We start from the raw sequence: 14,494 nt of genomic DNA, 5'->3' as shown, positions 1-14,494 counted from the left end.
TTCAGAGAGACATGAAGCTGACAGCCGGGACAACCACTAGACATGTGAGTGAGTCCGTCTTAGACAACCCAGCAACAGTCAAGCTGCCAGATGATGCATAGTGATTCCAGGTAAGACCAGTAGAAGAGCCACACAACTGAGCTCAGCTCAAATTGTTGACCCTCAGAATTGATGGACCTTGGAAAAGAGGACACAATGTGGGGGGTGCAGGTTGGGGTGGCCACAGGTAGAAAGAAGAGTGATTATGTTAGAGTATAGTCCTAAAGGATAGGACTCAGGCAGAGAGGTGGATGGCATAGGAAGTATGTTTTTTGTTGTTATTTTTAGAGTATTTTTTTAAACATTTATTTATTTTGAGAAAGAGAGAGAGAAAGAGAGAGAGGAAAGGCAAAGAGAAAGGGAGAGAGAGAGAATCCCAAGCAGGCTCTGCATGCTATCAGCACAGAACCTGACATGGGGCTTGATCTCAAGAACTGTGAGATCATGACCTGAGCTGAAATCAAGAGTTGGAGGTTTAACCAACTAAGCCACCCAGGCTCCTTGTTGTTGTTATTTTTAAACATATGGAAGAACTTTATGCAGGTTTCCCTGCGATTTCAAACTTCCTTTGAAAATTGTGAGTTTACTCTTTCCGCAGGAATTTAAAGTGCTGCATGACTTTTAGACGTCAGGGATGATGTCGAATGGATGGATTTAAGTCTTATGTGATTCCCTTCCACCCTTACAGTTCTTGGATTCTAAGAAAAATCTGCACATCAGTTTGGCCTGGCAATTCTGAAAATACTTTCCTTTTAGTATTCACTATAGTAACAATTTTAACAGTTTTCTACAAGTTTACAGCAACAAAGATGATTCATTGCAAACATCTGTCAAAGCTATTCCTTTTTGTCCTTTTGCTTTATAAACCTAGAGTTTGAACTCCTGAACAAACTCCTGTCATCTTCTGAGCCCCTTGAAATGGTGTAAATTTACATGTTACATCTGTGAAATTAGGATGTGTCCACAGTCACTATCAGCCAGGTGGCAGTTATGACATAGATGTAATTATCTGGTCAGATGTACATGGGGTCATAGCTGTTCAAGTTGTCATCACTTCAACTGAGTTAAATGCATTATTGGTACCACTTATATTGAATGTATTTGATGTTCAGAATGGTCTACAGAATGGATGCCAGTAGTTTGGTAGATAATCCCAGAAATCATCGAGAACACTCTTTTTTTCTTTTTAAGATTTTTATGTTTCTAAGTAATCCCCATATCCAACATGGGGCTCAAACTTATGACCCCGAGATCAAGAGTCACATGCTCTCTTGACTGAGCTAGCCTGGTGTCCCAGGGAGCATTCTTCTAAGCAATGCTACATCACCAACATTCCTGATGGCATGGAGGATGAGATTGTGTAGTAAAAGTCTAAGTTATAGAAAAGTGTTGTATCAGAGTTTGATCAGAAGTGGTTTTCTTTCATTTATAATTCATAAAATAATAACGTATTTTTACAACTGGTGGCATTAATTGATACTGATGAAATATAGTAGCTGTTACTTAGCTAACCAGTGTCAGTGCTTATTATGTGTTGGCCAGACATAGTTAGAAGGGTTTTATGTGTATTATCTTAGTTTAATCTTTACCAGAATCTATAAGGTAGGTATATATATTATCCACATTCTTACAAATGGGGAAATTGAGGATATTTGAGGCCCACCTGGACCACCTGAATCATTAAACCAAGAAAAATAAATATTGTTTTTGGCCTCACATTTGGGTCTTCAACACACTGGCATTGTACCCAGTTAATACTTATTAAATGTTCTGGGACAGAACAGAACTTTACATTCTATATTCAGACTTGGTATTAGGTTTTAGCCTTCCTCTGGGGACTATGTCACAGCTAATTTTGTTGCAAGAAACAGAAGCATACAGAATTTTTGCCCTTTATGGTAGTCCAGTATCCAAGGCCTTACCTGCATGGTGAATCTCTTATTAGATGGCAGCTTTTGGGGATACTGTGCTTTGCTTCCCTCCTTGGTTGCCCCAGAAGGGAGTTCCTTTCTCTTCTACTCTTCGTAGCTATGACACTAGCAGCTGACCACCTTAGGACTGACCTTTCATCTTCTCCCACCTGGAATTTTAAGTCTGGAGCAAACAATGCCTAAGTGAAGGGACTGTTAAGATTCACTAAGTGTACCTGTGAAGCTAGCAGTGTCACAGAGCAGTGGTGGAGGTGTTCTAACCAGGTCATCCTTGTTAAAAGACAGTCGTTGAACCACTGGACACTCCAGTGAAGCCTCAATTCCTATCCATCTTCTCACTTTAGTTCTATAGCATATTGTCATCGATTCACTGAATCCCTGATATGTTTCCTTTTTTCTCTTAAGTTTATTAGAATCAGTTTCTATTGCCTGTAATCAGGAAGTCCTACTGATCCTTTCAATCAAGATGGCTTCAGGCAAGGCACATTTATTACAGGGATACAGAGGTGTCTAATGGAACTCATTTCATATAGGCCTTCCCTGTATAAAATAGTTCCCATGTACCTTGCCACTCTCCATCTTATCTTGATTTACTGTTCCTCAGGACGTGAGGGTGATCTGGCTGCGACATCTGTCACCCCATAGTTCGCCAGGGTTGATTTACTGTTCCTCATAGTGTTTATCATCTTCTGATATAGCATCCATTTGTTTATTGCCTTCACTGGACTCTCACTCCAGGAGAGCAGGGACTATTTTCCCCAACATCTAGCTCATTGCTGAATGAATACTTAAATAAATGAATTCAAAGGCTGAAACAGAATTGAGGTTCATAAGGGACTGGAATTGAAAACAGGAAAACAATCAGGACTGGGGCAGGTGTCTCCCAAGAGTTAATCTTTAGGCCCATGTGTTTACCTCTATCTTTTTCTTCTCAATTACTTTTTTGTTTGTTTGTTTGTTTTAGGTAAACTCTATGCCCAATGTGGGGCTTGAACTCGAGACCCCCAAATCAAGAGTTCCATGTGGCATGCTCTACTGACTGAACCAGCCAGGCACTCCTCTTTCTATCTACTTTTTTGCTTCTCTCTACAGACTAATCTGAGGGGAGGGAGGAATAAAGAGAAACAAGATGCTTTAAACCAGAGGTTTCCAAACCTGATGGCTCATGAGAATTATTGCAGGATCGCTTTAAAAACATTGATTCCTGGGCCTCATTCAAGATCCTGTGAATAAAAATGTCCATGAATGGGGCTCTGGAATCTGGAATAATTTTAAAATCCATATTTAGTGAGCCAGGTAGTGAATTATAGTTTGGCCTCTGAGAACCTCTGCCCTAAACAAATCAACCTTTCCCAAAAATGTTGTATAGGATTGACTTGTTTAAGAAATTGTTATTTGGAACACTTAGTATGAGCTAGGCATTGGTGTAGATACTAGGAAACTGTAGGAAAGAAAACTAAAGACCCCAAAATTCTTATGGTTGCTCCCATACACAGGAAAAGGGAGGGAAATGCTTTTATTTTTTTTAGCCCATTATACAACTATTCAGAAAACAGACTGCTAATGTTATTGAAAGAATACAGTCCTCGATGAGATGTCAGAATGTGTGTGCATGCATGCACACAGTGCATGTGTGAGTAAGAGAGGGGCAGAGAGAAAAGGAGAGAATCCCAAGCAGGCTCCGTACTTTCAGCATAGAATCCCACATGGGGCTTGATCTCATGAACCCTGAGATCATGACCTGAGCTCAAATCAAGTCAGATGCTTAACCTACTGAGACCCTAGGCATCCCTCAAAAGATCTCATTTCTAATCTTGCCTCTGCCACCAACAGTGTGTGTCTCCTTGGGCAAGTCATGTCCCTACTCTGAGCCTTTGTTTCCTCAAGAAAGAAACTGAGATAATATCTTCTTTGTGTTCCTCTCAGAGGATTATAAAAATTAGATGAGATAATGCAAAAATCCTTTGAAAATTCTACAAACATTAGCTGCTATGTTTTACCCACAGACATCATTGTCTCTGTACTTGTATAGAACATTTTGGTTATGAATTCCCAGCAGTCTTGGTAACAGAAGAATAGGGATCCAAAGTTAACAATGTCCTCTCATGATTGAACTTCACTTATCAACCAGTTGTTCAGAGTTAAGCACATTATAAACATTATATTATCTTGTATTTCTATAATACTTATCACTGGTATCATTTAATTTAGTAATATCTATATTGCTCTTTAGTTACTCTCCTTGTTAGGCTTGTTTTCCCAAACTCCTTGTAAAATCATTAAGGGTGAGCCTGTTTTGTGCTTGTCGCATATTCTCAAGGCACTAGCCATAAAGCTGGGCAGTTGGTGCTCCATAAATACTTGTGGTGGAGTGATTGAATTGATAGTTATTTGTATGATAACTACAATTATGAGGGTATGTGCCCTGCTTGTTATCATCAGCCATAAGAGCGGGGAGGCAGGAAGTGAGGAGAGAGTGTGGTTAATGCTTGCCAGTTTTTCTCTTCATTCCCTCCCTCTCATTTTTGGTGGAATCTGAGAGAGATGGCTGACAGGATGTGGGTGGGAATAGATGGATCTGACAGGGACTGAGTTTCAAGGCTGCATCTATCTGTTCTGCTGAAGGATTGATCTGAGTAGTTGTGCAACGGGGAATGTATTGGAATGTGTGAATTTTACAGAACATGTTAAAGTGGAATGTATGACAGACAAAGCTCTTGGGATTATAAAAATTAAATACAATGAGGTTAGGTAATGCTTAGACCAAAATATTAATAAACTCTGCACTATGTAACATCTTTTCTGAAATTCACAGTGTCATACATCTTGATTGCCTAGATCTTATAATCGACTTGAGAAAAAGTAGAGATACCTATATATTAAACATTTATTTTATTTTTTTAAATTTCAAGTTTTAATTTTTATTCCAGTTAGTTTACATATAACATTTGTTTTAGGTGTACAGCATAGTGATTCAGCACATCCATATAACAGCCTGTGCTCATCATGACAAATGAACTCCTTAATCTCCATCCTATTTCCCCCATCCTCCCCATACTTATACATTTTTTTAATGAATGGGTAAACTAAGACATAGTCAAGGAAAGTAGCTTAATCCTTGGGATTTAGCAAACACAGCTATTAAAAATTAAATCTTTTTTATCTAAATTAGAATATTTGGAGGATGTAATGTCTTTTTTAAAGAATTATTTATTGGGGCGCCTGGGTGGCTTAGTCGGTTAAGCGTCCGACTTTCGCTTAGGTCATGATCTCGCGGTTCGTGGGTTCGAGCCCCGCGTCGGGCTCTGTGCTGACTGCCAGCTCAGAGCCTGGAGCCTGTTTCAGAGTCTGTGACTCCCTCTCTCTCTGACCCTCCCCTGCTCATGCTGTCTCTCTCTCAGTCCTAGAAATAAATAAAAATATTTTTTAAAAAATAGTAAAGAATTATTTATTTATTTATTTATTTATTTATTTTGAGAGGCAGAATCTCAAATGACCTGAGCCAAAAACAGAGTCATATACTTTCTTAACTGACTGAACCACCCAGGAGTCTCTGGAGGATTTAACTTCCTTTTTTTTTTTTTTTTAATTTTTTAAAGGTTTATTTATTTTTGAAAGACAGAGAGACAGACCGTGAGCAGGGAAGAGTCAAAGAGAGAGGGTTACAGAATCTGAAGCAGACTCCAGGCTCCAAGCTGTCAGTACAGAGCCTGATGTGGGGCTCAAACTCACAAACCACGAGATCACAAGCTGAGCCAAAGTTGTCTGCTTAACCAACTGAGCCACAAAGGCGCCCCTGGAATGTACAGAGCCTGATGTGGGGCTCAAACTCACAAACCACGAGATCATAAGCTGAGCCAAAGTTGTCTGCTTAACCAACTGAGCCACAAAGGTGCCCCTGGAAGATTTAATTTCTAAATCTAGTTTCTTGTGTGGAAAAACATGTATAGTAATGAGTTTTGAATGCAATAGCATTCATCACTTTACACTGGGTACTCATTCTGAATTTTAAAATAATGAGCAAAATGTAGGTAATTTTGTGGTTAGGCACGTTAGCAAAAAAAGATAAATATTTGCACCTTCTCTTTGGTTAAAATCTAACCTACTGAGTATGTAAGCATGACCCTGAGTCTGCTTGGAAATAGAGTGGTCATTATGATCTTGATATTTTGGATGTTCATCTCTGCCTTTTTTTTTTTTTGCAATTTATATTTGGGAATTAAATGAATAAGATCTGTTTTCTGTAAAGTAGGCTACATTTCAGTTGGGTGAGATATGATGAGTTCCTAGCATAAGGGGCATATGTATCTTGGCCCAAACGCTTGCTTACACTTTGTTAGTTTTATTAAGTTTTAACTCCAGTATAGTTAACATAAAACATTATATTAGTTTCAGGTGTACAATATAGTGATTCAACAATTGTATACATTACTCCGTTCTCATCATGACAAGTGCACTCTTGGGGCCCAGTTGGTTGGGCGTCTGACTTAGACTCAGATCATGATCTCATGGTTCGTGAGTTCAGGCCCCTGAATAGGTCTGTGCTAATAGCATGGATCCTGGAACCTGCTTTGGATTCTGTGTCTCCCTCTCTCTCTGCCTCTTCCCCACTTGCACTCTGTGTCTCTGTCTCTCTCTCAAAATAAGAATTAAAATAAGTTTAAAAAAAAAAACACGCAAGTGCACTCTTTAATTCCCATCACCTATTTCACCCAATCTCCCCCCACCTCCAACCTTTCTGGTAACCATCAGTTTGTTCTCTGTAGTTAACAGTCTGTTTCTTGGTTTGTCTCTCTCTCTCTCTTTCCTTTGTTCGTTTGTTTTGTTTCCTAAATTCCACATATGAGTGAAGTCATATGATATTTGTCTTTCTCTGACTGACTTATTAGGTTAGCATTATACTCTCTAGCTCCATCCAAGTTATTGCAAATGGCAAGATTTCATTCCTTTTTTTATGGTTCAATAATATTCCTGTGTATATACCATATTTTCTTTATTCACTCATCCATCAGTGAATGCTTGGGCTGCTTCCATAATTTGGCTATTGTAAATAATGCTGCAATAAACATGGGGGTAGGTGGGTTCATATATCCTTTCAATTAGTGTTTCATTTAAAAAAATTCTTTGCGGGGGTCCGCCTGGGTGGCTCAGTTGGTTAAGCGTCTGACTTCAGCTCAGGTCATTATCTCACAGCTCGTGAGTTCGAGCTCTGTGTCAGGCTTTGTGTTAATAGCTCAGAGCCTGGAGCCTGCTTAGCATTCTCTGTTTCCTCTTCTCTGTCCCTATGATCATGCTCTATCTCCCTCTCTCAAAAATAAATAAACATTTAAAAAGAAAAGAAAAGAAAAGAAAAGAAAAATACTAAGTATTTAAACAAATTCTTTTGTAAATACCTAGTAGTAGGATGACTAGATCATAGGATAGTTCTATTTTTAAGTTTTTGAGGAGACTCCATGCTGTTTTCCACAGGGGCTGCACCCATTTGCATTTCTATCAACAGTGCAGGAATGTTCCTTTTCCTCTACATCTTTGCCAACTCTTGTTGTTTCTTATGCTTTTTATTTTAGCCATCTGACAGGTGTAAAGTGATATCTCATTGTGGTTTTGATTTGCATTTCCCTGATGATGAGTGATGTTGAGCATCTTTTCTTGTGTCTTTTTGCCATCTTATTTCCTATACTTTTGATTGAGCTTTTCCTGTGGGTTGGCAGTCTCCTCTCACATCCCCAAACCCCAAAGAAGAAAGGCATTTCAGGGTGATCCCTCCTCTGGCATGTGAGACTCCCCCAGATGAAGCACTTTGATACACTGTATGGGAAAATAGAACTGTCCATGAAGGGTCAGGCAAATCACAGAAATATCGTGATGGTGGAGGAACAGAGATTCCATTAACTTGAATGTGCCCCTCAGAGCCCAGTGGAAGGTGCCTACAGTTTTAGTCCTTACCAACAATGATGGTGTCTTTCAGGGAGGCTCCCTTCATTTCTGGTCTGTCTCTCCTTCCTCCTGTTCTCCCCATTTCAAACTCTCAGGAAAGAGCCACATCTCCCTACAGGTTTAGTCCAGAGTTGTTTGTATGGCCTCGGCAAATCTGAGCAATACTTTGGGCCCGAGGTGTGTCCTGCTCAGTCTCAGAAATAATTTTTTCTCCCATTTCAGTTTCTCACTCCTTCCTTCCTTTCTTTTTTTTTTTTTAAATGTTTATTTATTTTTGAGAGAGAGAGAGAGAGAGAGCGTGTGAGTGAGGCAGGGGCAGAGAGAGAGGGAGACACAGAATCTGAAGCAGGCTCCAGGCTCTGAGTTGTCAGCACGGAGCCTGAAGCGGGGCTTGAACTCACGAACCACGAGATTATGACCTGAGCCGAAGCCGGACACTTTACCGACTGAGCCACCCAGGCGACCAACTCACTCCTTTCTTGAGAGACAATGTAATTAACCTTTGAAAAGGTTATTTTTCTCATTACCATAATATTACTAGCCTTGTCTTTCAGGAATAGACTACCTTTTTCACTCTTACATTTCTAACAAGTCACTTTACTACCTTAGACTTCAACTCTGATTAAACTTATTTGAGCAGCTGATTACATTCTTTGGATTCTAGTTCTCGCTTTGATAGGTGAATGTGAAGAGTTTGGCAATAAACCTCACTGCATCTAAAAAAATGGTTTCTAAGTTATAAGTTATAAGTTAAAAACATAACGGTCATTATTATAATCTCTCAAATCTTCCAAATTAATTTTCTCTTTGTCTACCAAAATGTGGGGTGAAAAAAGGTGGTAAGAAATCTTGAAAGCAGCATGAATGAATCTTGGCCAAGGAAATCTCTATCAAACAGCATTTATTAAATATAAATGATATTCAGAGATTTTGTGTATGAGGTCAGCAGGAAGATTCATTCATTCACCATGTATTTACTGAGTGCCTTCTACCAGTGTTCGGTAACAGTGGATAATAATCTATTTGTTCTTATTTATTATTATCAATCTAATATCGGAGATTGATTTAACATACCTAAATACTACATAATGAGATAGAGTCTTGTAGACAAATACATAACCATCTCCTCATCTTAAAACTTTGCAAAGTAAGTACAAGTTCCTTAGTTTGGCATTTGAGGCCTTCTAAATTCTTGCTCTGTACTACCGTTTTCCCCCTCCATATATCTCCTTAGCAGTATTGTCCAATAGAAGTATACTGCAAACCGCAAATGCAATTTTAGTTTTTCTTGTAGTCATTTGTTTTTTGAGAGAGAGAGAGAAGGTGCAAGAGAGAGAAGCTGCAAGAGAGAGAAGGTGTGTGAGAGAGAGAGAATCCTACAAGGGGCAGAGAGAGATGGAGGGTGAGAGAGAGAAAAAAGCAGTGCTCACCCAGGGCTTGTGTTTTTACCGGAAGCAGGGTTCATGCTCACTCAAAGTGGTGCTTGAGCTTACCTGAAGTGGGGCTCCTGCTCCGTTGAACTCATTAACTGTGAGATCATGACCTTAGCCGAAGTCAGATACTTAACGACTGAGCCACCCAGGCATCCTGTAGTCTTATTTGAAAAGTAAAACGTAACAAGTGAATTAGTTTGAATAATATATTTTATTTAACTGAATATATCCAAAATATTATCATGCTAATATATAATCAGTATTTTAAAACTATTAGAGATATTTTACATTTTTTTGTATTAAATCTTCAAAATTTGATGTGTAGATTATACTTAACAGCTCATCTCAATTCAGACTAGCCACATTTCAAGTTCTAAAAAGCCATATGTGTCTAGCAGCCACTGTATGGGACAGCTGAGGTGATCTCTACCTCGATTATCCCATGTTTTATGCACGTGACCTGTATTGTCTCTTTTCCTTTATTCCTGGCTACCATGCACACTTTTCCCATTTAGACACCAGTGATATAGAGAAAACTGTTCCTATAGCAGATATATTCCACTGTGGCTGCTTGTATATTTATCTTCTCCTCCCTACCACTGCCACAAGGGACCATCTCATGATTTTACTTGTCTCAGTGCCTTAAATACTTTAACGTGATCACAGTAACAAACAATATTTCCAGAGGGCTTGCCATGTGCCAAGCACTATGCAATCTGCTTTACACATATTAACTCATTTTCTCATTTTAATCTCATAAAGACCTCATGATGTACCCTTACTATTGCCAGTTTGCAGATGGGGAATCTAAAACAGAGAAATTATGGAGCTTGCCCAGGGTCATTCAGCTGTAGGGCCTAGAATTGAAAGAATGTAATCTGACTCCATACTTAACGCTCTTTTATTTTTAAATTGGTAAATATAGTACATATGTGAAAAAATGAACAGATAATAAAAATAAATAGTAGTCTATACTAATTATTATAAAGCCCACAACAGTGTAACCACTATCCACATCAAGAAACAGAAGATTTTTAGGTTTCAAACCCATTGCTTCTTCTAAGTCTCAACTCCTCTCCATAAAGTTCCTTCTGTCTTAGATACAGCCATTATCTATTTCCTTGCTCTTCTTTATAGTTTTAACACCTAAGTATGCATTATTTAATCATATCTTTTAACTTTATAAAAATGGAGTGATATGTTATATATTCTTTTGTGAGTGGATTCTTTTTAACATTATATTTTTAAGATTCATATATATCATTGCATGTAGTTTGTTCATTTTTGTATTAGATTCCATTATACAATGATACCACAATTTATCTATTATGTTATTGATAGAGGACATTGGATTGTTTATCATTTTTAGCTATACCAAGAATACTGCTATTAACATTCTTTGACATGCATCCTGGTGCCCATGAGAGTGCCCTTCTAAGAGTTTATAACTGGAAGTGACACGCTGGCTCATGTATGGGCCTGTGTTCAACTTTAGTAGATAAGGCCAAGTGCTTTTTCCAAACTGGTCAGTTCATTTACTTTCCCTAGAGTGAAGTGAAAATTCCCATTGCTCCACTCCTAGTCAGCAGTTGTCATTTTCAGTCTTTTTTATTTTTTTATTTTAGAGAGGTAGGGAGAGAGTGAGCAGGTAAGAGAGGCAAAGGGAGAGAGAGAAAGAATCTCAAACAGCTCTATGTTCAGTGTGGAGTCTGACTTGGGCCTCGATCCCATGACCCTTGGATCATGATCTGAACTGAAATCAAGAGTCAGATGTGCTACTGACTGGGCCACTCAAACAAGTGTCCCTTCAGTCTTTTTCAATTTTAGCCATTCTGGTGGGTATTCTCTTACTGTAGTTTCAATTTCCCTGTTTTCATATGAAGTTGATACTTTTTCACAGGTTTACTGATTATTTGGATTTCTTTCTTAGTGACATGCCTGTTCAAATCTTCATATGATCGTAGTTCTTTATATATTCTGGATATAAGACTTTTCTTGGTTATATGTGTTATACATTTTTGGGGGTTTTATTGAGATACAATTGACATTTATCTCTGTATAAGTTTAAGATGTACAGTCTAATGCTGTAAATCTCAAACTCTGAGGATTGCTTTTTAACTCTTTAATGGTGTTATTTGATGATACTGAGTCTTAAATATTAATGTAGTCAAAGTGATCAGGTTTTCTATTATAGTATTNATGTGGGGCTCAAACTCACAATCTCAAGATCAAGAGTTGCATGCTCTACTGACTGGGCCAGCCAGGAACCTCAGGTGTGTCCTCTACTCTTGAGGTCATGGATATATGCTTCTAATTTACATTCTAAAAGCTTTATTGTTTTTCCATTCAAATGTATGTCTATTATCCACCTTGAATTGATTTTTTTAACATATACTTTTTTTAAATTTTAGAGAGAGAGAGCATGAGTGGGGGGAAAGGGGCAGAGAGAGAGAGAGAGAGAGAATCCTAAGCAGGCTCCATGCTCAGTGGGAAGCCTGCTGTGGGTCTCAATCCCACGACCCTAGGATCATGACCTGAGCTGAAATCAAGAGTTGGACACTCAACCAACTGAGCTGACCAGGTGCCTGATTTTTTTAAAGTTTATTTTGAGAGAGAGACAGAGTACACAGGCAGGGGAGGGGCAGACAGAGAGAATCCCAAGTAGGCTCTGTGCTGTCAGTGTGGAGCCCAATGTGGGGCTCAGACTCACAAACTGTGAGATCATGACCTGAGCTGAAACCAAGAGTCAGACCCTTAACTGACTGAGCCACCCAGGCTCCTGGCCTGGAATTGATTTTTGTATGTGATGTGAAGGGCTTAATTTCACTGTTTTTCTTCCAAATGGGAATCTATTTGTCCTTGCACCAATTATTGAAAACCAGTTTTTAGGCATTGCTGTGCATCACCACCATGACAATATAAATTCCCATGTATGGGTGAGACTTTCTGGGCTCTTTATTCTGTTCCATTGGTATATTTGTCTATTCTTGATCCAATACCACACTGCCTTAATTACTATGGCTTTATAATGAAACTTGATATCTGGTAATACAAGTCTTTCTCTTCTTCTTCTTCCTTTTACTTTCTTCTCTTCCTCATGAATGCTTGCTTGCCTTTGCTCTTCTATAAAATTTTTAATTGGCTAAAGTTTCACACACACAAATACCTATTGAGATTTTACTGGGAATTGCATTGCATCCTTTGATATCTTTCAGTATTGAAACTTCTATGAATGTATTATCTCTTGTTTAGGTCTTCTTCAATGTTTTTGTTTGTTTTCTTTTTTAAGCAGACTCCATGCCCAACATGGGGCTTGAACTCACAACACTGAACTCAAGAGTTACATGCTTTACCAACTGAGCAAACCGGGTGGCCCTTTTTCAATTTTTTTTTTTTAATGCTTTCTTGGGGTGCCTGGGTGGCTCAGTTGGTTAAGCGTATGACTTTGGCTCAGGTCATGATCTCACAGTTCGTGGGTTCCAGCCCCATGTTGGGCTCTGTGCTGACAGCTAGCTCAGAGCTCCAGGCTCTGCTTCAGATTCTGGATCTCCCTCTCTCTCTGACCCTCCCCTGTTCACGCTGTCTCTCTCTCTCTCAGAAGTAAAAAATGTTTTCTTCATATAGATCTTAGACTTTATTTATTTCTAGGTACTTGATATTTAATTTGAAATTATTATAAATAGTATATTTTTTTGAGAGAAAGAGTGAGTGAGCTGGGGGGTGGAGGAGAGGGAAAGAGAAAATCTTAAGCAGGCTCCACACCCAGCACGAAAGCTCTGTGTGGGGCTGGAGCTCACCACCATGAGATCATGACCAGAGCCAAAATCCAGAGCTCCATGCTTAATCTACCTACTACTGAGCCACCCAGATGCCCTATTATAAGTGGTTTCTTAAAAAAAAAAAAGTTAATTCTGCAACCTTTTCCTTGGAATATAGAAACATTGATTTAAAAATATGATTGTTAATCTGTTTAACTCATTAGTTGCAACAATTTATCTGGATTCTTTTGGATTTTCCATATACATAATAATTACATCATCTGTGAAAAATAACAATGTGTTTCTTCTTATTTAATGGTTAGTCCTTTTGTTTTTCTTGCCTTACACCACTAAGGACATTCAGGGGCAAAAACAGTCATTCTTGTCTGCAGCACCCTATTAATCACTAGTAAGCCCTTTCGCCCCCGGCTCACAGCCTTGGAATCTTTAGTCTCCAGCTGGAGGGTCAGGAGTTAAGACGCCCACACTCTCCTTTCAGCTCCTGCAGAGAGTTAAGGCAGAGCTTCTGCCTCTCGTAAACTCATCTTCCAATCCTGGAGAAGAAACGGGCCGCTTGCTCTGGTTGCCAAGCAACGGCGTCGTCCTGCCCCAGAAGTAGGTGCAGTTGGGCTACAAGCACGTGCCGCCTCTTCCGCGTTCCGGGACTACATCTCCCATAATACAGCGCGCCGCAATCGGCTGGTCTCCGAAGTGGGGGAAGGGCCAGGACGGGCCGGGAGGCGGAGCGGAAGCGGACTGCGAGGGACGAGAAGAGTAGAATCTCCACAAGCTGGGAACCACCTTGTCCCTGATTCTCAATCTCGGCCTTTCTCCATCCCGACCTGGAGGCTGTTTCGTGAAAGCGGGACGCAGCTGACGCCTGCTAATCGACTTTCGCTTCGCCGCCCCGGCTCGGGAGCCCGTTGGCGGCCGGCGACACTGACAAGAAGCCCACTGGCAAGGTAATGGGGAAGGGGCGAGAGGGAAGTCGGGGGAGGGGGGGGTAGAGACGTCTCCGCCCGGCTGGCGCGTGCCTTCACGGTATTCCCCTCAGGCCCGGCGGCCGCTCCTCCTCCGCCTTGTCCCGCCCTTAACCCCCCGCCCCACCCGGGCCGCTGCCCCAGGTGTCCGCAGAGAACGGGCTTGGGATCGGCCGGTAGTCCGCGGCCGAGGAGGCTCTTTGTCCCTGTCCCTCCGGGTCTGACATCCGTGGCCCCGTGGGGCTCGGGCTGCTTGATCTGAGTGGGGCGGGCTCGGTCCCGTGGCCACTGGCGCGGGGGAGCGACAGACCTGGTGCAGGGATGGAGCGCCCGCGCGGCAGCCGCACTCACTCCTTTTTCTGCTTTTGACAGCTCAGCTGTGTTCTACTTTGAGGGAGAAAGTCATATGCCCCCAT

The 14,494-nt window shown here is 40.4% G+C and overlaps 1 protein-coding gene across 1 annotated transcript in view; it reads left to right on the top strand.

The window, feature by feature from the left end:
• The first annotated feature begins 13,610 nt into the window (after positions 1 to 13,610).
• CCDC126 (coiled-coil domain containing 126) overlaps positions 13,611 to 14,494 on the top strand; it is a 41,808-nt gene continuing 40,924 nt past the window's right edge. Inside the window, exon 1 of the mRNA XM_077775457.1 lies at positions 13,611 to 14,060. The gene's annotated coding sequence lies outside the window, so the exon portion shown is untranslated. The remainder of the gene's footprint in view (positions 14,061 to 14,494) is intronic.

The sequence above is a fragment of the Crocuta crocuta genome, unplaced genomic scaffold, assembly GCF_008692635.1.
Source record: "Crocuta crocuta isolate KB4526 unplaced genomic scaffold, BGI_CrCroc_1.0 scaffold197, whole genome shotgun sequence".
Lineage (NCBI taxonomy): Eukaryota > Metazoa > Chordata > Mammalia > Carnivora > Hyaenidae > Crocuta > Crocuta crocuta.
The sequence above is the reverse complement of the archived record's forward strand: the minus strand, read 5'-3'. Positions and strand labels throughout refer to the sequence as shown.